This window comes from Hippoglossus hippoglossus, chromosome 3, assembly GCF_009819705.1.
Source record: "Hippoglossus hippoglossus isolate fHipHip1 chromosome 3, fHipHip1.pri, whole genome shotgun sequence".
Classification (NCBI taxonomy): domain Eukaryota; kingdom Metazoa; phylum Chordata; class Actinopteri; order Pleuronectiformes; family Pleuronectidae; genus Hippoglossus; species Hippoglossus hippoglossus.
Genome location: NC_047153.1, coordinates 27,522,419 through 27,547,720, shown reverse-complemented (window position 1 = coordinate 27,547,720; position 25,302 = coordinate 27,522,419). Strand labels below are relative to the sequence as shown.

The following is a 25,302-nucleotide window of genomic DNA, read 5'->3' as shown; positions in this document are numbered from 1 at the left end:
AAGATAGCCAATTTATTGATTAAGTCTCATAAAAGTACTAACTACAAATTTGGAACTCTGATTAACAATTAAATTAATAACTATAACCAAAATTACCATATAGATAGTTAGCTAAGTTGAAGGATATAGAGTTCTTGACAGTGTAGAGGTTGGCAAAATTCACTTATGCAACATTAATAAAAAAACATTTGTGAAAGAAAAACATTTATTATGAATATAATAAAGTATAAAAACAAATTACTAACGGTGTACTTACTAAATAAAGATATGTATGTGAGTATGCGTGTGTGTGTCTGTGTGAGTCAGCGTGCTTCCAAAATGGCGGTTGGCCACTCCGAAGATAACGGACTCCCCCCTTTGGAATGTTTACGACATGTGGCGGGGGTCAGAGAGATTGGTGCTGAGATATGTGTGTGTCTGTGTGTGTGAAATGCAAAGAAAAATTGTGAAGAGCATAACAAACTAACATTAACTTTCAAATAACTTATAACCAAAATATCACACCAACACAAATCAAACTTATAAACATCACACGGAATCGAATAAACAGTCTTTGCTTAGCCTAGTATATTATTAAGCCCCTTCCATGGAAAGGGAAAAGAGGTTGCTGTGCTGTTCGAAGTTCTGTGAAGTCGTCTTGCTGGTTTTGTGGCTCCTGCCTTTGTCGTTTTGCTGTTTGAAGTTCTCCGGCAGGACATCGCGTCGCTGCTTGAAGGTTGGTAGAGCTTGGATTGGAGGAGGTTTCCCTCGCTCGGTGAGTGGAAAGCTGCACCTCTTGCACAGACAGAGAGGTGGGTTGCGTTGAGTTGGCAAGCCAGACTTCTCCCCTCGGAGGGATCGTAGAAAGAGTAGATGTGAGCTGGAGAAGCCAGGCTTCTCCACTTGGCGTTGCATGGAAAGAGAATGAAGAGGGGGAGACCTGGCCTTATATTAGCCCGGTGACCTCACAGGTCATGGGGCCCAGAGTGACCAATAGTGGTTGTCCCTTGTGTCTCCGGTCGGTTTTCACACCTCTGTGTGATATTGAGGCACCCTGGGAGACGGAGTTCTGGAGGCTCTGGTTTTCTCCAGAACAAAGGCCGAGCACAAGAAAAATTCAAAGTGCTCACCGGCGTGAAACAGGGCTGCCTGCTTTCCCCTTTCCTCTTCCTTCTGTGCATTGACTGGATCATGGTACAATCAACCCACAATAAAAGGACTGGCATCCCGTGGAGTCTGACAGAACATCTGGAGGACCTCGACTTTGCGGATGACGTTGCACTACTCTCCCATAGCCACCAACAGATGCAGGACAAATCCAAACTGCTAGGAAAAACTGCAGCTGGACTTGGACTCAAAATAAATGGACCGAAAACCAAAGTAATGCGGATAAACACCAAGAACATGGACCCAATAACCATCGGGGACCAGACGCTGGAAGATGTTGACAAATTCACCTACCTGGGAAGTGTGATAGCTGTTGATGGTGGGACAGAGGAGGACGTGAAGACAAGAATTGGGAAAGCAAGAACAACATTCAACATCTTAAACAAAATTTGGAAAAGCAAAAAAATCTCCCTCAAGATGAAGCTTCAAATCTTCAACTCCAACGTTAAAACCGTGCTACTGAAATAATATTTTTGTTTGTAAATCACAGAGATCAGTTAAAAGACACAAAAAGTCCACGGAGAACTACAAAATGAAAACAAAATAAATATTGTGGGGATGGTACACAGATGGGGGTTGGGGGCCTTTTACTTTTCTGTGAGCAGGGGCCTATTATTTCATCATCTGTCCATGGTCATATGTGTGATGTAACAATTTACTCAATCACATATGGATATGCCTGTCAGCAGGTCTTTTTTAACAGACCTCAACCCACCTCATAGGGCTGCGGTTCTGGACTAACTCTCTCTGGGTGAAGGCAGCAGCACATTCAGCTGACCAATCATCAGGCAGAAACATGGGTGACCGGTGAATGTGCCTACCTAACAACCAATAACTGATTCCCACTTGTTTATCTGGGTAAATCCTTATTTTCTTATGTTCTCATTGATTTAACATGAAATGTTTGGTTCAATTTACAAAAGTGAGTTAATTCTTTGGTCAGAGTCCTCTCTTAGGAAACAAACCACAAGACACAAACACTAAAGCAACAGTGTAGGAAATGGGTTTATAGTAGCTGGACATCCCCATAACCAGCTAATTAACTTACTAACTACAGTTGTTTTGAGAGCACTCCTCATTCTGCTGAATTCCACAAAGGTAAAAACTAAGAGAACAGGGTTTAAAGAATAAATCTCTCCAGAAACTCTTAGGGAGCTGCCAGATATCCGTCTCACAATAAAAGGGTTCTGACATCATAACAAAACTAAAGTGAAAACGCTCATGGAGCAGAGATTGATGGCAAATCATCACTAAATAAAAACATAATTATCTCTCTAGTGGTCTCTCTGTCTTTCACACAATACAAATACACAACACAACCATCAGGCACATACTCCCTCTCTGTCCCTTTTTTTTTTTACCATCACGTCTGACATTAGTACCGAAAACTTTGACTGTCACATCAGGTGTGCCATCTAGTGCCGTTGGATGTCATTTTACAATTTTAAACCAAAACAAAATCATCCTCTAAACCAGGGCTCCAGACTAACTTTTTTACTAGGAGCACTTTAGCCCCTTACTGAAACTTTTAGGAGCGCAAGCAGAAAATTTAGGGGCACACCTTAAATCAACCTCCAACGCAATTATTCAAATTTCCCCCCATAAATAGAACAAAATGTAGATGCACCACTGTGGTAGTGGGGCGTGGTCAGCGTCGGCTGCAGGAGGGAGGAAGTGGAGGTGGGGTTCTGGGATCGGTGCCAGGGAGAGAGTCTGATTGTACACAGGTGTTCCAGTTCAACTAATGACTCTCTCCCCTTTATCAGCAGTAGCGCGCTGGGGCGCGGGAGATCGTGCAGGAACCAGCACACAGCAATGAAGAGACGTGTCTGGTGGTGTATGTTTGTATATGTGATCAACATTGGAAATAAAGAGACCAATAAGAAACCTACCTGATTCCCCCTTGTGTTCATGACGAGGAACCCACGGTGACGCAGGGACCTGTTACAACCACTTACGACATACAACGCAACACATTCATGTTTGTTTCCATCTTAACTGTTTTACTGATAAATGTTTTGGTAAATAAATCGAAAATTTACAAAATAACAACCACAACAAAACAAGTAAACATGGAACTTCTCTTACAGAAAGCCTCCTTCCCTCCCTTTAGAGCACATCCCCCTGAGGACCACTAGGGCCTGGCACCTCTGAAGCCCAACCCTTGTATTTGGGCCTTTTAGCGCTTTAGCTCTGACTGAACCTCATCTGTTCAGCCTCCCAGGCATCAACCTCCTCCAAGCTTGTTCCCTCAAGACTGATTCTAATCAGGTCCTCCACTGTGTCCACATGCAGGGACCCTCTGACATCAGACTCAATCCTCTTTTGTGCTGAGAATCCTGTCAAATATTATACTGAAATTAGCTATTCTGCACTTTTACTTTTGTTACTTAAAGTACATGTTGATTAGTGTTGGGTACTGCCACTGATTTCCCAAATCGATTTGATTACGATTCACAAGGTCTTGATTCGTCTCGATTTCTGATTGGATTTGATTCGATTGAATATCGATTCAGTTTGGGATATGTCAGTCTACAATACCAATTTTTCTTGGATATGAATTAAATTCTCAGAGAACTAAAGCTGTAAACTGTGCAAAGAAACCTCTTACGTGGTGCATTATTAAAAATATTATGGTAGGCGCGTCATGACAACAAATTTTGTTGGACAATATATTGTCCCAGAAATTATGTCATCGTTTTGAAACAATTTCATACCACTGAAAAAATAGTAATATTAGATCATAATCCTCCAAGTAAAGCCTTTCAAAGAGCAAATCTCCTTCAATTCTTAAGAATATTCAGTCTGACATTTCAATTAGAATTAAAAACTATTATAATATCCTCAATAAATAAACCATGAATAAAATAACCACACACACAACCAAAACAATAAATAAAATGGACTCTGGCTCTGTTAACACAAATTGCTCCTGAATAAATATTAAACATTTGTCTCAGGGTGTATGTAACAAGCTCGGTAAACCGGATGGGATGGTTATGATTTAGGTGACAAACTTACGATCATGTATTTAGTTATTAATCAATTGTGTCGGATGATGAATCTGTGTCACTCTAAGCAAATAGAGTGACACAGTCCTGACTGTGCGCGTCACGTCTCATGTTGTACTGGAGCGAATCAAACAAACTCTAACTAAACTTCATGTACTGATCAGGTCCTAATAACTAGTGATGAGTGTTGTTGTTAATTAGTTAAAGAGAGAGCAGGTCAGCAGGAGAGTGGAGGGAGGAACCAGGAAACTACAGCTCGGTTCTGTTCTGATCAAAGTGTGTGAGTGAGTGGGGGCGGGGGCCCCGGGGCCTGTATGTGTGTGTGTATAGACTATATAGACTCCACCCCGCTCTCAGTCTGAAAAGGAGCACACACACAAAATGTTTCAATCGCTCCTGGTATTTCACTTGACAGCAATGATGATTTTAACAAAAAACGGGGGGCATATTTGCAAGTCGCAGTGGTGCGAGTAGTTTTAAAATGTACTTACACTGTCTCCAGAAATGCAAAATGTGACTATTTGGTCGCAGTCTGGAGCCCTGCTCTAAACCTTAATCAACTAACACTTTTAATCATAGACTGTACGTAAAGAAGGACACCATGTTTCCACCTCCTTCCACTGTACAAAAGTAAAATAAAGATTTCCTGGATACGGTGCCACTATCTTGTGCTGGTGACGTCATTTGGAGCCAGAGTCTACCCAGTAGTGATCATGGTGTGATCATCTTGTAGAGAGGTCCGAGTTATAAACAGGCTCGACCAACTACATAAAATCAAACTTATCTAAAGAAATGAGCACTTGAACATACATAAGTGTGATAAAAACGACATTAAATGACAGATGCCATGTTTGTAAAACCAATTTTTTTTATGTGTACCTTGACTTTGTAGTTTGGTTCATATCCCATCCACTAACATGGAGGAGGAATGGTTTATGACCTACACTGCAGGCAGCAACCAGGAGGGCATCAATGTGATTTGGCTTCACTTTTGAGGAGCTGTCATCCATCTTTATGTACAGTCTATACTTTTCTATACCAAATGTTAGGGTTTGTTTTTAGTTGGACCCCAAAGCAGAGACTGGAATCCAGATCGGAACTAAGGCAGAGTTTATTGAACAAAGAAGGCAGAGAAAGGCAGGCTGTGGAGGCAGGGTGCTGGCTGGCTGGAATTATCCACGAGAAGACACGGACACTGAACACCAGGAACGGGAAGGACACGGCACGGGAAAACAAAACGCAGACGAGCAGCAAGGCACACGGGGGTCTGGGAACACGCAGGGAAAAAACACGGATTAGTAACTTACAAACAAAAGGACTAGAGAACCGAGGGAATAACATGCGGATGCGCTACCGAACAAGACGGAATTATCTGGCAGCGTAGTGGAGTCAAGACCAGGCTTTTATTGAGAGGTGATGAGATGAATGAGAGCAGGTGTGCCTTGTCAGCTGCAGCGGGGAAGCCAGCCACACCCCCTGCCACACACGCACACACACACACACACACGACCTGCAGGGGAACACTTCAGCTGTGTCCAAAATCACTCGATCACTCACTCCCTTACCCCTTCTTCACTTTAGGGTCTTTCATGTCTAGGACTACATACTGAGCTCATCAGCCAAAGAAAAAAAAAGTTTTGGACACATTTTCTCTGCACCAGTAATTACGTCATTGTCACAGGATTATGAAGTTAAAATGTTGTCAAAAAAATGTTTTGGTTTATTTGACACTTAGTATTAATACTTTTAGGTAAAACATACACTGAATGATCATCTCTAAATGTAGAAATAAACTTGTCTGCTTAGTTTGTGTTGTGATGCTGTGCTCTACTCGTATTTACATTACGTCAGGTCTGGCTGCTCCTGCTTCCCTCTCTCTTCTCGTCTCTCCTAGGTTCAACATCAGTTGTACACACATTTTCACGATGCATTGTGGGAAACAATAAGTGCACAATATAGGGTATAAAAATGTCACTAAACCTTTGGAAAGCACTCACTATGTAGTGGACTATTCAGTGATTAGTGAGTGATTTTGGAAACAGCCTTCCTGTCGTTCCATTTCCTGATCCCAATCATTGACACAAACTCCCCTGCACTGTATTAGCTCTGCCCCGGGGTTTTATGTAAACAAATCCCTCATTAACGCTGCTTTGTTTATTTCCCAGTTGCAAGGTTACTCATACATGCTCTCTCAGCGGACCTCTCCTGTGTGACCCTTGCTTGTTCTTTTGGTCTCTGGATTTTTGCCTGTTCCTTGCCTGTAAGTGTTTTGGACTGATTTTGTGTATTACTCAGACCTTGACTTTCTACCTATACCGTGGTCTCATGTGTGCTCTCTGAGATTGAGTCTGAAATCCCTGCCAGTGTCACAAAACCGCATGGTAAGGACTAACACATGCACTGCAATTTGAAAGTGCAAAGTTACGCCATGTATAAACAGACTGATGTATTTCTTTAGTGCAAGTCTTCGCCACAGATCATCACCCTGTGAGGATGAGTATTAGCCAGGGACATGTAGCGTTTTAAGATAAATCAATGGGAGTAAAAAAATCAAATTAGCAAACTAGTTACAGATGATAAAATCTGCTGGTTCTCATTACAGTAAACTGATGGTTTTCTGTAAATGTAAAAAAAATTGTACGATTTCTTAGTGTGCATGTGAGGATGTGAAATGGATTTTATGGTGAAAACAAGAACAAACCTTGAACTACATAATGAGCCATGCATGTACAATAAACACTGTTATGGAACAAGACTATACATTCTATAAGTGGCTGACATCTGTGAAACTGTCTGTCTGATCGTATATAGCATGTACATACACAGTATTTTAAATACATTCTTGTTGTAAACAATGCCATCTCCAAAATAAGACCAATCTACCATATCGCAGTAAGGCCCATGTAATTTATGGAAATGTACCCTTTTAAAAACACAGGAACTATCTGTCATGCCCCGCTCTGCTCCCGAGGTTATGTTTTCGTTTTGTCATTCATGCATTGTTTCTCGTTAAATTTTTTCCCCCTCAAATCTCATCTTGTTCCAGATACTTCACTTTCTGCCCTTGTGTGTTTCCCACCAGAGCGATCGTCTGCCCTGTCCTGATTAGATTCACCTCTGTCTGAACACTTCCCCTCAGATTGACCTCATCACACATTAACTACACCTCTCCTCTCTGCTGAACAGTCTGACATTAACAAACTTTTTGAAACTGCATCACGTAGCCTATTCATAATTGTTCATCACCACATAAAAAAAGGGAATCTATTTGGTGTCTCTTCTCTATTTTAATCATCTGATCATATTTTTCATCTTGTTGAGTGTCGTGTTTGTCTGTCGCATTTACTGGCAAGTCACAGTGTTTCTTCTCGCATCATATTAAGTACTTTATTTATGATTCTAACGATGTTGCTTGTAATTTGCAATGTTCTTCTGTGTGAATGGCTAATCTCTTTCCTCCTTAGATATTTTTGTTTGTTTGTTTTACACCCATAACAACTGACTCAGATATTTTGATTCTCACATGCAGCCCCTCCTTTCAGGGGATTATGCAGAGTTCAGTGCATGTCTGAATTCAGTTTTAGAGGTCAGATAATGAAAAGATACTTTGGGTATGTTGAATTGCTTCGTAGAACAAGCTCTCGGGTCTTTAAGTTCATTTTGTTCTTGCTCTTGTCAGCCAATTGAAACTGTTCTCTCATTCTGTGCCCTCTCTCTGTTCTCTGTGCCTTCTCTCTCATCTATCTGTATGGTCATTAGGAGTGTCATGCCTCAGAGTCGCAGCAGATTTCCTGATTCCCCATGCATATCACCATCTAATTTATCAACGTGTTAAGACATTTATTCGTGCACAGTTTTCAATGTTGCAATCTTGTATGCTCTGGCTGCATAGCATCAGGAGGAATAAAAATATCAGCAGATGAATAATATCTGTGATATTGTACTGTGGTAAAAAAGATTGTTATAGACAGCAGAAGCATACAAAAGCATATAACAAGAACAGTGTGGTCTAATGAATACAATCATTCAGCCACTGAATACTTTGTTCTTTACTCTTTACATCACTCTCTCAGAGAGAGATCCGGAACATCACACTTGAACTCTTTAAGACTGAGTGTTGTAATGAAAATAATTACAAGTCGCATGTTAGAAATGCTTTCCTGTAAAAATAAGTTTTGAGCAGTGATTTAAAGATCAGTAGTGAGTTGACGAGCCTCATCTCATCAGACAGGGAGTTCCAGAGCCTTGGGGCCCTGACAGAGAAAGCCCGGTCCCCTTGAGTAGCCAGCCTTGACCTAGGGACAGCCAACAGGGACAGGCTGGCAGATCTCAGGTTACGACCAATTTATAGGGAGTCAAGAGCTGCTAAATGTATGTGGAGGCCAGCCCATGATGAGCTTTAAAAGTTATTAAAAGAATCTTAAAATCAAGCCTGAATTTAACAGGTAACCAGTGAAGGGAGGCAAGAATTATCGTGATATGAGCTCTACGGTTTGTTTTTGGTAGAATATGAGCAGCAGTGTTTTGAACAAGCTGCAAACGAATCACTACGGCTTGGCTGAAGCCTGTATACAGGGCGTTTCAATAATCCAGGCGGGAGAAAACAAAGGCATGTATTAGTTTTTCTAAGTCAGGGAGAGATAGAACTGGTTTGATTTTAGAAATGTTTCGAAAGTAGCAGGATTTAATGATTTGATTGATTATGTGTTTTGAAGTTCAGATGAGAATCGAATGTGATACCTAGATTTTTAGCTGTAGTTTTAAGATTGGCTGCCAGGGGACCGAGAAATGATAGGGGTCTGCCTGCTAGCTGGTCGGGAGCGAGGATTATTATTCCTGTTTTGTTTGAATTTAACTGAAGGAAGTTAAGTGACATCCATTCCTTGATGGCGGATAGGCACTCTGTTAGGACAGTCACGCGGCTGACGTTGTCTGGCTTGACGGACAAGGTTATTTGGGTGTCATTGGCATAGGAATGATATGATGTCCCATTAAAATGGCTGATGATGTTTCCTAATGGGAGCATGTAGAGCAAAAATAGTATGAGACCAAGAATGGAACCTCGTGGCACTTCGCACATTAGTGGGGCCAAGGATGAGGTGTTATTTCCAATGGAAACAGAGATTAGTCTATCTAAGGGATATGACTTGAACCATCTAAGGGCAGTTCCAGATATGCCGACGCATTGCGTTAGTCTATTGATCAGAATGTTATGATCAATGGTGTCAAATGCGGCACTGAGGTCAAGGAGCAGTAATACGGCATAATCACTAGCATCAGCAGACAATAATATATCATTAGTAATTTTAAGGAGAGCGGTTTCCGTACTGTGTCGTTTGTGGAATCCTGACTGTAATTTGTTAAAAATGTTATTATTCTCATTCACACACCTAGAAGTTGGGTCAGAACATAGAAATTTGGATCTGAATGGGGGTTTTGAAATGGGCCTATACTTTTGTGGGAGTGATCGTCAAGATTTGGCTTTTTAGATAAAAGTTGAATGGTGGCTTTCTTAAAATAATCAGGGACTTGACCAGAAGAAAGGGAGCAATTAATAATTCTAAGAAGGCTAGAGCCAATGGTACTGATAACTTATTTTAGGACTGAGGTGGGTAGGAAGTCAAAAGGGCTGGAAGACGAACGCATGTGCAACACAGTGTCGATGAGATCAGTGAAACTTGCTGAAAGTTACTAAGTAGAATGGGACGGGCAGGATGCTCTGCGATATTTGGGATGATAGTGGTGGCTGGTGCAATGCTAGTTCTGATGTCATGGAGTTTTTGCTTATAGAGAAAGATAAAAACTTTTCACAGTCAGTATGTGAAGTGGCTAGAAGGGCAGCAGGAGCAGGGTTTATAAGTCTATTGATTGTTATAAAAAGGAATCTGGGATTACTGGTGATTAATTTGGAGAAATAGTTTGATCATGCTATTTTACTTTTGTTATTATAGGAAGTCAAGTCACGTATATAAGTAGCAGACATGCAGTTCGGTCTTTTTCTGTTTTTCTGCACTGCCTTTTGAGATCTCGTAGCCTCTCATCCACTCATGGAGAGGTGTTAACAGATGATTTCAGTCTTATTTTATTAGGGGCTATGATATCCAGTGTGGTTTGACATTGAAGCCATTGAGTAAAACATTTGGATCAGATGACTTGTAAGGGTTATGGTCAAGAAGACCTGTGGAAAAGTTAAAATTGTATTTTAAGGCACTATGTTCATTTAAAATGTGTGAGATTTTAGTGGTTTTTATGTTTTTTTGGTCAACGTGGAACAGGGAGACAGAGTTAGAAATGTACTTTATTTATTTTTATTTATAATTTGTATTTGTGAATTTTATTAGTTATTTTACTTTATTAACGCTACCTGCGGAAGTGACCTTGCTGTGTATCACCTTTTGTGTTCCTCCGAAAGCTTATGTTTCCTGTCGACCCCTCCCCCCCTCAGTGTTGTTTTACATTGCTGAGGCTAAGTCACCTGCGGAAATGCTCCGTGCTATTTTATAATTTTCCTTGAAAATTAACGGTCTAAATTATATGTTGTAAATACAAGTACGCTGTGCTGCTGTTTTGAGTGTTGATATGTTTTGTAAATGTTGTCGTTTAACTTTCACGGTGATACGTTTTACACGATGGCGGCGCCATTTTGTTTAGTAGCGTCACGGGGATTTCGGCAGCCCTTTGAAGTTAAATTATTTTATTTTGAAGGTTTAAGAACGGAGATGCAGCAGGAGGAGTAAAATGATCACAGCAAAGCAATGTGTTTTCTACAGGTATGTGGGCTTTCATTTTTTAAACCAAATTTTGGATAAGCTGTTTAATAACCCAACCCAAGGCACCTTTCTATTTCATGTCACTTTTGTACTGTGTTTATTACATACTGTTGTTAAAAGTATGAATGAGTGTTGTTTTACATTGCTGAGGGTCTAAGAACGGAGATGCAGCAGGAGGAGTAAAATGATCACAGCAAAGCAATGTGTTTTCTACAGTGAATAAAAAGCTGGAAACCAACTCCGTGAGTCATTCGTCCTTCTGGCCAATCCATATCCGTTACATTAACACAGAGATGGTCAGAGACAAATACGTCTTCTAAGGTCAAGGAATGATGCTCAGACCGAGGGTAAAGACTGGATCTAATGTGTGGCTGCGGTTATGAGTAGGACCATTCATTGACAATTCAATCCTTGTAATATATCATTAAGGCCATGGAAATTGAACAGAGTGCCTTAACTAAAATTCTCATGTCTTCATCATGACATTTTCCGTGGTCATGGAGTTTCTACTTTCATACACTTCCTGTTTGAGTAACGGCTGAATCTCAGAGGAGCTGTCATCTCTGAACGCAATTCAAGACATCACATTTCCTCATTTAACATTTTCCTACTTGATGAATAAAGTAATATTCATAATGTATTTCTTATTAAAATAAAGGTTAAGTAAAGAAAAAATCATGAGTAATAGTTGCATTCCAATTGTTTCTTGCAGTGGTAAGGCATCATCAATTGCCTGTGCCTTCTGAAATCGTAACAGCGCTGTGAAAAAAAAACATTTTCTGAAGTCACAGCTCTCCGATTAAGGTTGAGGGACAAATCATGGTTTGAGTTACAACAACTTCTTGATTCAGGGTTCATTTGTTGTAATAATAAATGGTAGAATAAGAACAAACTAGAATGGCACATACCTCTGCCAATTAAGAGCCAACAGTCCCTAGCCACACCAAATTACACACACTCATATTTATCAGTCATGTAAATATGAGATCATGAGATTTCGTGGTAATCTATCCAGTAGTTTTTACGTAATACTGACAAGTTTAAGGAATGATTGTGATCATGGTTAAAAGAAACCAATGCTGATGGTAATTTGATAAATGTTGAGCTATTCAAAATCACCATCAGCTTTGGAGGAAAATCCATTTTTAAAAAGTAACGTTCTTTCACAAAAGAGCTGTGTTACAAAGGTTATACGACATGTATTCATGTAGGCTAAACAAATCACTGCTTAAAAAGGTCACATGTTGTTGTAAACATACTATTTGAGCTGTGATAGTACAGGTGTAGTGGTATGGTTTTGATATCATTGGAGTTGGGGAATGCAATGGATCATTTAATATGATAAATAAATCCAAAACAAACAGAAAAATGTCACTTTACGCAGACTCCCACGGTTCGAACTCTGTAGCAGCAAAGCCAGCCTGTTGTTGTGATATCACGCTGGGTGCACCGCTCTGCACTGTACAACTGTCATTAATATTCAGCAGAGACTCCTCACTACCTGCCGCCCACCTTTAAAGAAAACGTGGACATAGCAATGGACCCTTCACATAAAATCTATCAACCTCTCTGTCTCACACACATATGGTACATTCACTCAAACACACACACTGGGGACACCTGATGTATTTTTATGTGAGTGGATGTGTTACTGCTGAGCCTGCATGTAAGTGTGTTTATGTGTGTGTGTGGTTGTGTGCACCATTCCTGCATTATTCATTAATCGCTTTGTTTTTGCAGATCCTCCCATCAGACCACCAGTCTACCTGCATTAACTTAAGACTAAGACAAGCTCGCACACACACACACACACACAACGTATACATTTGAATCCCAGTTTCATTACACAACTCCTAATAGTTGTGGTATAAAGGCTCAGTAATTAATTGCTTCCAGTGCAAGTGCTGTATCCCCGAGGGAGGTATGTGTGCCGCCTGCTCGCTGCCTTTCACTTCACTATCAGGTACATACATAGGAATGTGTTTATCACTGATAGTGTTCCAAGTCAAACCATGCATGTGGTTCTCTTTTTTGCACTGCAGGTTATTGATTGAGCTACTTTACCTTGGAATCACACAGACAAAAGATGTGTGTGACAGTGTTTTATGGAAGTTGGTGTAATATTAGCTAGATGTGGTACACAGGTACCTGGGCATCTGAAGCAGATACAAGCCATTAACAGCAAATTGGGTTAACAATTAAGCTCAGATGCTTCCATCCATCACTTTGCATTAGCACGCACCTCCATTTGCTGTATGAAGCAAAGTTTGCCTCATAATGCTCAAGGGCCGATGTCAGAGGGAACACGTGGGATACCTACAGGGTTTAAGCAGAGTGCATTATCAATCATAGAACAATTACATTTATAAGTATAATAAGTTTAGCCCAAATGTTACTGTGGCTGCTAGGAAAACTAATATCTCAGTGACAGATGGCTCCCTTCCACCTTTTGTCCACACTGGCACACACATCTGGCCATGATCCTGTTTGGAAGGACTTCACATGAATAAGCAGTGATCGCAACACCTGTGTGTCCTATAGACTCAAAGTTACACAACTTTAGGCATGTAGCATTTTGCTTTAAATGCTTTTCATCAACTCCTGTATTCGTCATTTCTGCTACTGTCATACACAGAGGTAGTATTTTTAGGTCTTTGTATTGTAAAAGTAATATACAGGTAGTATCAACAGAATTATCACAGTTCCAATCGAAACAACATCACTTACACCATGTCTTTAACCTAAATGTCCGCTGTGATCCAAGCGCGAACACGACCCCGGGGGAGGATAGCAGAGCACATTTAGGCTAAAAACATGGTGTAACTGACCTCACGGAGGCATTTAATGTTTTTTTTCCTGTTTCTTTACGTTTGAAGAAGTGGTCACCATTTACTTAATTGTTGTGGATTTTGCTGCAACGCTTTTTACCCCTGAAACTCCAAAAGTGGTTTGTGGACTCAAACACTTTACCCACCCCTCCATCGTCAAAGTAGTGAGTAGATAATGAGTGAATTTTCATTTTTGGATGAGGTTTCCCTTCCACATTTGACCTACAGGCGCCAAAATCTAATAAGTTTATCTTTGAGTCCAACTCGACCTTTGGCTACTAAAATGAAATAAAAGTTCAAGTGAATGATTGTGCTGAATGTAAAAGAATTCCCTCAAGGCGTTCTGGAGATATCACACTCATATGGTCACACTGACCTTGACCTTTTGACCAACAAATTGAATCAGTTCATCCTTGAGTCAAAGTGAATGTTGGTGCTAGATGTGAAAGGATTCTGTGGAGGTGTGGGGGCTGGGAGAGCACCCTCACCTGCACCACAGAGGATCAATCAGTGCAGGTGAGAGCTGTTAGCTGATTGGTCCTCGTGCTTAAGAGGCAGCATCGGAGCTGCCTTAGGGGGAACTCAGAGACTCAGACACTGGAGAGACGGAGACACTGGAGAGACGCCCGGACTGAGCTGCAAAGCCAGTCTGCTTTATGTTTGATTGAAGTTTATGTTTGTTCATTAATAAACATGATTAGAAGCAACACTTCCGTCTCTGGCTGTGTGTGGGAGAGCCCCGTGGCAAGGTCGAATGCCACAGATTCGTTGATGGCATTACAGAGATATCACCCTCACACACCAAAGAATTTGCTTTGTGAGGTCACCGTGGAAGAAATTCTCTCAAGGCATTCTTGAGATATCCGTTCCACAGGAATGAGACGTACAGACGGACAACCCGAAAAACCCGACCACTGGCTGTCGCTGGCACAGAAGCATAATCAGTCCTCAATGCACAAGGGTTTACACTCACTGATTCTCACCACAACATTTTGGGTGTATCCGTCTAACAAATATACTGAGAAATTTCCCTTCTTGTAAAACATTTGCAAAGCCAAAAGTATTTTAAATCTTCCATTGTTTGCATGCTTAGGAGCTGGCAGTAGACATCTTCCAGTGATACATATCTTGGCATATTATCACCACCTATGATTTATTTTCTTTCTTTACCTTAATTTCTCTGTCATTCTGAAAACGTGTTTTGAGCCCGATAAACCTAAGCCAATCTGCATATCCAAAAATCTTTATTTCTCTGGTGGGGAAAAAAAGAATGGTCCATCAATTTACTTGATTAAAAATAAAAATAAGTTAAATAGTCTGCTCTGGTCTAGTGGGCAAATTAAAGATCATGGTTTAGCTGCAATGTAAAGTGATATAGGATGTTTAATCATGGGATGTTGTTATACAGCTCCTTGGAGAACTGTTAAGTGATGATGACTTAAGCCTTGACTGTTCTGGATGTACTGTGAAAGACATAAGTTGGTTTTAATATATTTTATTTTAAAAGCACTTATTTTTTACATATTTTTACATATTTTTAATATTTTACATTAATAAAAATGATCATCTAAAATGATGGGATAAAACATGAGTCCCAACATTAAACACATTAAAAGAAGTTCTAAAGAGATAAGTTTTGAGTGGTGATTATAAAGTGGACAGTTTGATGACGTCTTATCGGTCAGGGGGGCAGAATGGAGTCACCGTTGTTGAGGCAGAAATTGCAAGGGGTTTTAATGAAGTATTTTGGCCTGGTAATGAAGGTGTCAGATTTACTACAGTTCGTTCAGGGGAAATTGGCTTGCTTGCATGGTATATTTTAGTGATGCAGTTGTTTAGAGTGAATAGCAGTGGTGATGGATATGGTGGAGATGTAGAGCTGTACATCACCAGAGCAGTGAGGAAGTGAAAACCTCTATAAACCTGTGGTGTTGAGAATGAGAAGCATATAGATGATGAATAAAAGAGGACCAAGCATTGACCCCGGGGGGGACCCCTTGGGACAGAGAAGCAATGAAGGAGGTGAAGTTGTTGATGTTGATGAGCTGTTGTATGGTGTATGTTGGGCGGCTGTGGCTGAGGGGTAGAGCGGTCATCCTCCAACCAGAAGGTCGGCAGTTCGATCCCAGTATTCCCCATCTGCATGCCGAAGTTCCCTTGGGCATGATGCTGAACCCCGAATTGCCCCTCATTGAAAAAAAAGTGCTGCTAATAGATGCACTGTATGAATAGCACTATATAAATATAAACCATTTACCATAAACCATTTATGTATGTGTGTGAGCTATTACCAAGAGAGGGCAGTACCAGTGATGTTGAGGGTGCATCCCAGAGAATGGTGGTGTGGTTAATGTTAAGGGTGCTCCCCGCTTGGTTATTGGCCGATATTCCCTCTAATTAGTTTCATCTGCGATCTGCCGATCGTTGCTTCTCTTCTCATCTCTGCTGAGTTTCACATGCGGAGTATCGATTAAAAATGACAGTGGCTGCCTCATGGGCTTCGCGAGTTTGGCAGTTTTACCAGGTGCCGGATCCCCATTTGCTTCTCTATGATGCAAATAACGTGTTTGTGCTCTCGTCTAAGCAGCAGATGTTTGTGTTCCACAGTATAACCAGACACTTTTATATTGGGCACTTTTGAGAGTTGTTGAGTGAAAAGAAACTTTATAAACTCTGTGAAATGCTGTCTACGACTTATTCTTAATTATTTAAGCCTTCTTGTAAATTTGTCCAAAATGTTATACATTAAGTTATTTCTTTCGTTGTGTAAATAACCTTGCACTGTGTTGGCTCAGTAGTGTTGCGGTCGGATGAAACACAATGCATATCATCCTTTTTCTTCTTTGTTTAACACATTTCAAGAGTGGGGGATTCTTTTCACCAATGGTCTGTCTGATCAGATTGTGTAACCTGCTCTTCTGCGGTCCGCTGGGTGTGACTCCCCGGTGAGAGCCCGACAGAACAGACGCTGCACGGTGCGAACAGGATGCACATTTCTCCTTTCTCTGGTATTAATGCCAACAAACAACTTGACAGTAATAATAGACATTTACTGACAAAATTCTGAGTAGGATTCACCCCTGTAGTGTTTATTTGCATATAGAGCGGGGGAGAGAAATTCGATCATGAGTGGTTACTTCGTTCTACGGAGACATATTTTAATCAGGCGTTAACAGGGCCATAGACCCGGTGATTGGTATTGGCCGATACTACTACAAATAATGGCCGATCAGCCCCAAAAATCCTGATCCGAACACCCTTACTTAATGTTATAAAAAGCAGCGGTGAGGTCGAGGAGCAGGAGAATGCTGAGAAGAAAGAGGTTGGTGACATGGAGGTGGTCGGATTCTGTCCTGTGTTGTGAGTGGAGACTCAATTAAAATGGTTCAAATGTAACATTGAAGATGAGACAGACAACACATTCCAGTACTTTTCAAAAGACAGGGGAGATTGGAAATGTGCAGAAAATTGTTCATGATAGAGCTGAGGCCAGTGTTTGTTGACGGTCGGGGTGACAGAAGCCTCTTTAAGTGTTTGGGGGACTGAACTGGGGCTGATGGAGGAGTTAATGACTTCTGTGATGAGTGAGGATATAGCTGGAAGACAATCCATGACAAGATAGATGAGATGGGGTCCAAAACACAAGTGGATCTTCTCTTTCCTAACAGTAAATCTCACAACTCTGTTTGGGACACAGAGAGACCTTGGCATTTCAGAGTGGTCAAAAACATTACTCACAGCTAAACCAATAACTGAACAGGTTTAAAGAAAACTGCTCAATAGTGTGAACTGATATAGTCTTTGTTAGGGAAGCGAGTCAGTCTCACTTGAATGTACTGTGATTGGTTTATGTTCCCAAAGGGTTGATAGTTTAATGATAACTTAGGAATTCTGGTCTGTTATTCCTTGTGGAAACAAGCAAATTAGCTACTAGTTTGTGTGAAGGAGAGTAATTCACTGGGGCATTTTGTGTACAGAGCAAAAAGGCCAAGTTCATTCAAATTCTAATTTAAGCTTTAATGGTGGTTTGAAGGGAAGTACTTGTAAAATGCATAAACTACCACACATTTAAGGGTTATGTTGTGCACAGTCCTTGTGCACAGTCCAAGATTTTCCGCAGATGAAACACACACACACACACACACACACCCTTTTATCTAGGATTTGGAATACAGAAAATGTTAGTATGTAAGTTGAGTAATTGTATATGTATTTATTTGATTGATAAGCAGTTTTCTGACATCTTAGATGATGTGTACTTGTAAGAAAGATTAAGTGAGTATATCATCACTGTCCAGTCAAAATATTGTATCTCCCAGTTTGAGGACTTTCTGTTTCTCATGCTCCTTTATGTGCTCATGAAACCATATCAACACCTATTGGTTTATGTCACAAATTAAAAAAATAAAGAGTTTAAAATAGAGTCGACCTTTGGGTGGTACTAGACTCTGCCCAAACATTTTGAATTATAGATGATGAAGTGGTCTTTAAAATATACAGATTCCAACACTAAATGCACATAACATTATATCTTCATACCATGACTACTTCCATATTAAAAGTGTAAAATAATACTGCTTTACAGCTTCAACTTAGGTTGAGGTTATACAGGATTTGCATGTGAATGAGGCAATTTGGTGTAGTCACTGTCTCTTCATTCTCTGCTTTCACCTTTTCTGTAGTTATTCAACTTGCAGACAGACAGAGCTGCTGTCTACACTCAGTCGTGTGTGATAAATTAACACATGGTAATTCAACAGTGTGGGATAAAGCTGTGCTATCCTATAAATTAAGAAGGTACATTGTCAAAAGATCATAACAATAGTCATGCAAATACAGACAAAATAACATGTTTTTTGATCTCCTTGGGGAAAACGAGGCCAGTGTACTGACACCGTATTCACACCACATTATGTGATGCAATCAAGAATGATAAAGAAGCTCTGTGTACGGGACTGACAAATTGGGAGGAACGATTCCTATTCCAAAAACCTTTTGAAATTGGTGTTTTGTGCTCAGTGCTTATTGATATTTTTGGAGCAAAAACACCAAAAGTATTGCCCATTGATATGTTGTTGTTTTTTTGCAGCCAGTAGCTTGTGACAATTTGGACCTGCCTCATATACTGTATGAAAGTAAAGGAAGCAGAAGAAGGTGAAAGTGTTGTCAAACACTTTTGTTGAATTTAAGAGAATTTATTTCCTGGAGGCAGCACATTCCAGTGGAGACCTAATACCGATCAAACTCAAGACCACCGAACAAAAGACAAAAAAAACGCAATAGAAAAGCTTCAGAATCTCATTTCTTATATAACTTTTGATTGGTTATAAGAAAACTCCACAGGGCACCTCTAATTAACCTGCAATTGCACACATTTTTACAATTACTGCTTGTTAGGCTTTTTATTCTTACACAAAAGAGTGATACTAAATTTAAAATAGTGTGAGCATGACACCTTATTTATATAGCTTCTCTAGGTACTCTGTGATTTGCTCAAAGATTTATTCTATTTTTGTTTTCATAGTTTTCTGCAAGGTGTTTCCATGGTTTCTTTTCAGCACACACATCTGAGATTACACCAAGAGGGTGAACCCCCTTTATTATTTCATATGTTTTGAGTCCAATTGTCTGACAGTCCGCTGCCATGAACATTATGAACCACACCTAACGTGACCCGCTGTCAGCTCTGGGGTCGGTGCTGGTATTGTGTCCCTGCTAAAAGCTATAGCTGCCGCTATGTGGGCTGTGTAGCAATTTTGTGGCAGCTTCCTCCATTGAGGAGGAGTTACTGTATGACAGCAGCACTGTGAATGCCCACATTTCTTCTCCTTATAAATACTGGAAATTATATTTTACTGGTTTTAAAATATAATTTCCAGTATTTATAAGAAAATAACGATTACTAAATACTTTCTTCTATAACATATTATTATTATACAAGATAAACCACTGGAATTCTGGTAAATATCACAGACTGATCAAGTCCATCAATTCTGGTTAGAGGAGATCAGAATCGTTATGGAAGTTTTCTGGAAGCTGGTGAAAGGAGAACTCAGGCAGCAGCTAATGTCTTATGCAAAAGATTTTAATGTAGACCTGATGCATCAAGGAGACCAGAAGGTGGAACAATATACAAACGCTAACAGAGGAACATGAGCAATTGTCACCCCCAAGTCTGAAGATGTCTCCCACAGCATCACCATATACCTCCCTCTATTTGCATCACCCATTCCAACAGCACATCCATGAATGGCTAGAATTGCTGTCACTCTCTATGTTACATGTAGGTGTTCGCATCCTATTGGATAGTTAGCCTAAGGTATGCATTCCTAAATTACATTGTGTCCTTACGTCTTGCCACTGGTGAGATACACAAAAGAGTTGGAGTTGATGCCTCTCTGTCTGGGGCATCTGAATAAGATATGAAAATCCATGAACGTAGACACTACAATGTACTCTTTGTTGGCCCTTTATCTATAACCTGACCTTGGGTACTGCTTAGAGAGAGAAGGGCGTATCTGTGGAATTAGACAGGTATTATTTGCCTGTACAGATATAATGTAATATATAATATATAGTGGCATATACAGTAATGTTTGAGGATGGTCAAAAATTCCTCAACAAGAATATAATCCACATATAGGCCACATGATAAAGGCTGGCTGCCAGCTAAACATGTTGCTAATACATCAAACCACATTCATATCAAGCACACTGTTGAGATTCTAATTGAAAATGCAGTTTGTGTTTGTTTCGGTCCAGATGAGGCTCATATGGCTACACATCAATCAGGATTTTCAAACTATGACTGCATATGATGGTTACAGCTGCAAGCAGTTTTCAATACAAAGACAAGTGACAGAGAGGGAGAGAAAAAGAGCGAAAAGACAAATAACCTATTTTCTTAACCGGAGACAGGAGCAACAAATAATAATAAATTGCTTCTTGATTAATTGATTGCAATTTTAAAGATGACGTTTCGCTCAATGATTTATCATTATTCAAGATTGTCACCGTGTTCTTTGGCAAACAGATGCCAAAGTATTTCATGCTGATGAAGCTCATTTAAATTTGAGAAAGAGAGAGGGAGAGAAGCCAAGGGTTATCCGACATCTGCAGTGTGTGATTTTTAAATAAACACAGATCAACAGATCAGCCAGATGAAACAAATCTGAAAAAGATTCAGTCACTGCATGTGTGTCTATGTGTGTGTGTGTGGGAGGGGGGGGTGCATGTGACTGTGTGTGTGTACGTGTGCACATTTTTGTTTTCACTTATCTTGCTTACGTGCGAAACCAACTCTAAGCTCGTTCTGCTGAATCCCCATTTTCCTTTAATCTTCGCTCGGAGTTTATGCTGAGATGAAGCATAATGCACATCAATCAGGAACACACACTCACACACACCAGTGCGTATATCAAAGATAAAATTAATGATATCAAACAGAGTTATAAATATGTAGATTATGTTCTTACCAGTTGCAGTCTGGAAACAAACACACGCCATGTTTGCAGTCACAACAAACATTTTGACACCAGCACAAAACTCTGAAACAAAAATCTAACTGTAGTTGGAGTCCAACTTGAAATTGAGCAGTTTCAGTGGTTGAGGTCCAGACGTCAATTTATGGAGGATGAAAGATTTTTTCTGCCAGACTGCAGCTTGTAAAACATCTGGATCTTTTTGTCTTTTTGTTGTTGTTGTGCTGTTTGATAAGTCTCCACAGCCTTAAGAGTAAAGGTTGTTGAATCGGACAGGTTAGTCTTCCTTACATATCTTGTCAGAGGAATCAGATCTGATGCTTCCCATCTATTTGGATGGAAACTGTCTGAGAGCTGCCATCTTCAGGTCTCTGCACAGATGACAGATGTTCTGTGGGGTTTAAAGGGATAGTTCACCGAAAAATTCAAATTCAGTCTTACTCTACTCACCACTATGTCGATGGAGGGCTGGGTGAAAGTGTTTGAGTCCACAAATTACTTCTGGAGTCTAAAGGGTAAACTTTGTTGCAGCCGAATCCGATACAATTGAAGTAACTGGCGACTTATACTTCAGACTAGTTAAACAAAACAAAAAAACATGACATGCCTCCATACTGCTCGTGTGGTGTCGTTCAAGTGTCCGCAATTCCCGACATTCATATTCGACTCGAAACAAGGTCATTTACACCATGTTTTAAGGCTTAAAGTCCACTGGAAGTGGCGATGCCAGCGGACGTAGCCACACAATGGTGTGTCCGAGGGTCCGTGAACACACCTTGTAGGAAGATGTCAGAGGACATTTAGGCTTAAAAGTGGTCGCCGGTTAAATAGTGGTCGCCGGTTACTTAAATTGTATCGGATTCGGCTGCAACAAAGTTTACCCCTTAAACTCCAGAAGTGTTTTGTGGACTCAAACACTTCACCCACTTCTCCATTGGCATTGAGGTAAGTAGATAATGAGTGAATTCACATTTTTCTGTGAACTCTCCCTTTTAAGACTGCAGTTTTGGCAGAGACACTCAAACCTCACCGTCGCCTTGGCTTTTGGGTTATTGCTGTGCTCAAATGTGTATTATCTCTAAGTCTAAGTTCATTTGAACTCAAGTTTTCTTCAAGGACTTCTGTGTGATGTCATCAGGTTTAGAATGGGGTTGAAGCAGAGCGTAGAACAGGAATACCCCCCCGGGGTCTAGATACTGGTGGTGTTTCAATTAGTCATGCGACATCCTCTGCCCTTAACCCTCAACAAGAGTAAGGAAAAAGTACAAAAAACCTATTAACAGGGGGAAAACGTAGAAACCTCAGGAAGAGCCACATGTGAGGGATCCCTCTCCCAGGACGGACAGAGGTGCAATAGATGCCACGCATAATAGGTATATTGTGTCAGGCAGTCTTGTTGAATTAAATCTGCGATCAGATGCCGCTATAATCCACAATCCATCGTCATGATCCACTGACACTATAGGGATCCATCATCATGATCCATGATCGGCTACCAACACAATACAGGATGATCACGATCAGTTGAGGTCGGGGATCCGGATGAGGTGATGATGATTCTGCTGAAGACTGGAGGAGATTGGGGTGGAGGTGGGTTATGCACGTCAATGAATGACGGCTGACTGCGGAAGAGAGGAGAGGGGATTTAAAGTTTGACAGGTGCTGAATGATTGGCTGAAAGAGACCGTGGCAGATCTGATTTAGGAACGCCCACAATCAGCTGATCAATAAGCAGTTTAAGTCTTCCTGACTGAACTTACGCTAAGCTTCATGATGGACAACACGTCTCCACTTCCTCCAACTATCCACAAAAGAAGGCAAAATATCCCGCATACAAAGGCTGCGCATTCAGAGAAAGAGTCAGCGCAGAAGCCATCGGGGGATGAAGACACGGTTTGAGGTCTCGGAAATACAAGTGTTCAACTAAATGCTACTCAGCCTCAGAAGTCAATCATGATGTTTCACCCTGTTTCTATTGCATCAAGTAACTAATTAAAGCTCAACTTAATACAGTTTGGTCCATGTCCCATCCACTAACATGGACGAGATTTATGACACATGATGCAGCCAACCAACAGGTGGGGGTCGAGAGGCTTAACGTCACTCTTGGGGAGCAGTCATTTCACATTATATACAGTCTATAACGTTTAAGCCAGGTGATGAGCAGCACCTAGTGTTCAGCAGACACAACGTTTGGAGTTTTGCCCAGATGGGCTCAATTTCTGTCTCATCAGACTAGATAAGATTTCTTAATGCTCTCAGAATCCTTTAAATACTGTTTGGCAAACTCCAGGCAGGTTGTCAGATGTCTTTTCCTATAAGTGGCTTCTGTATAGAGGCCTGATTGATGAAGTGCTTCATCCTTCCAGCAGGTTCTCCCATCTCTGCCGAAGCTCTGTTACAATGACCGATGGGGTCTTGGTCACCCCCCTCAACAAGGCCCTTCTTGCAGTTCTGAAGATGGTGATTTATTTTTATAGTTATTTTGGAGGATGTAATTTGTGATACTGTATTATTCTGACAGGTGTTCCCAAAATGTTGTCAACCTTAATTAATAGAAATAGGATGGACAAAATATTAAGAACACCTCTCTGTATAGCACACAGTGACATCTGCCTGAATTCTAACTAAAATACAAAGCTCAAAGAGATAACTTAGTCAAACTTGTTAAGAGAAAACTGCTGTTGATTCAGTGTTGCTCCAGTTACCTGTTGGTTTGGATGGAGACACTGGGAAAGAGTTGGGGGGAGTTTTTAGTAAAACATGAATAAAAGGATTTGTAAGATTTTAGCGAGGTTTGAATGAGTACAATCACAGCTGTACTGAAAATAATTCAGGTTGGAAATTGGACTCTATCTCAGGCCTTGCTAAACCATTAGAAAGCTAAGATGTAAGCCTGTTTGATAATGTAACAGGTACGAGACAAGGCATTAATTTGGCCACTATGTTCATCTTAAAGGAAAATTACATAGATTGAAAAATACTAAAATCTATGTCTAACCAATCACATGACAAAATAATAACCATTTTGGTAAATTCATGTCATTAAAGGAGAAAGTGCTATAGTATGTACTATATAATCATAACCGAAACCCTTATGTCACAAAGTCAATAAAACACATGGAATTGTTTTCCAGTGCTCTCTCTCTCTCTCTCTCTCTCTCTCTCTCTCTCTCTCTCTCTCGCTGAACTAGAGACCCTCTTGAGAAGGGATCACACCAGCTGCAACATCCTTCAACAGGGTGAGGTTCTGACACAGGTACTCAGTAGTCACACTGAGCACTGTGGCTGGTGTAATACTATTGCAGGATAGTTGTATCTAATGTCGTGGAGTGAATGGGAATGTTTAAATGTGGGATGCAGTGACCAAATGCAGTTAAAACTAAACTTCCTTACTTCCAGACTCTCTAACTCACCTTTGCTCATGCTTCACTCGTGCACCACTGTAATTCACACTGTGAACTGGCACAAACATAGAGCTTGCTGCCTAAATTGTGGGACTTTAAGGTGTCTTAAAACTATGTTCAACCAATTCAGTTGGCAACAAGTGAGATCTTATGAAGTTCTCGACACATCTTAAGGATAATTACATCAATTAAAGCAGGATGACCACTATTTGGAGGGCCACAGCAAAGTGTCTGAATCATGGCCTGTTTATAAAAGAGGAATACCATCAAAACTGATATCAAATCATCTTGTTTCATGTTGCAGAGGCAAAACTAAAAAGTGGAAAGTACATAATAAAGAATCTTTTTTGATGCAGAATTTTCTTTACTTTTCAGTAGTTCCACTGATGCAAGTGTTTTTTGCACTGACTTCTGCCTTAAAATGAGATGAAACCTCATGATTGACAACTGAGACTGTTTTGTCTTCATTTTTGTAGTGGGAGGAAATGGAGACACATTGTCCATCAATTTGTACAGTCCAGGGTCTTTATATAAAAAAGGGGGAAATGTCCATTTTTTTGTTTTTAATAACACAACAAAAGATCCACAAAAAACATGGTTTTATCTTGTCGTTATGGGTTACATTGTGTAGAATGATGAGTAACAATGCCAATTATCCA

General features: G+C 40.4%; 1 long non-coding RNA gene across 1 annotated transcript; it reads left to right on the top strand.

Annotated features, from left to right (window-relative positions):
- Positions 1 to 238: 238 nt before the first annotated feature.
- Positions 239 to 24,300, top strand: LOC117753285. The gene is made up of 4 exons (XR_004612227.1): positions 239 to 423; positions 4,336 to 4,341; positions 6,717 to 6,723; positions 24,288 to 24,300. It is a non-coding gene; the product is annotated as an uncharacterized LOC117753285 (long non-coding RNA).
- The last annotated feature ends 1,002 nt before the right edge of the window (positions 24,301 to 25,302 follow it).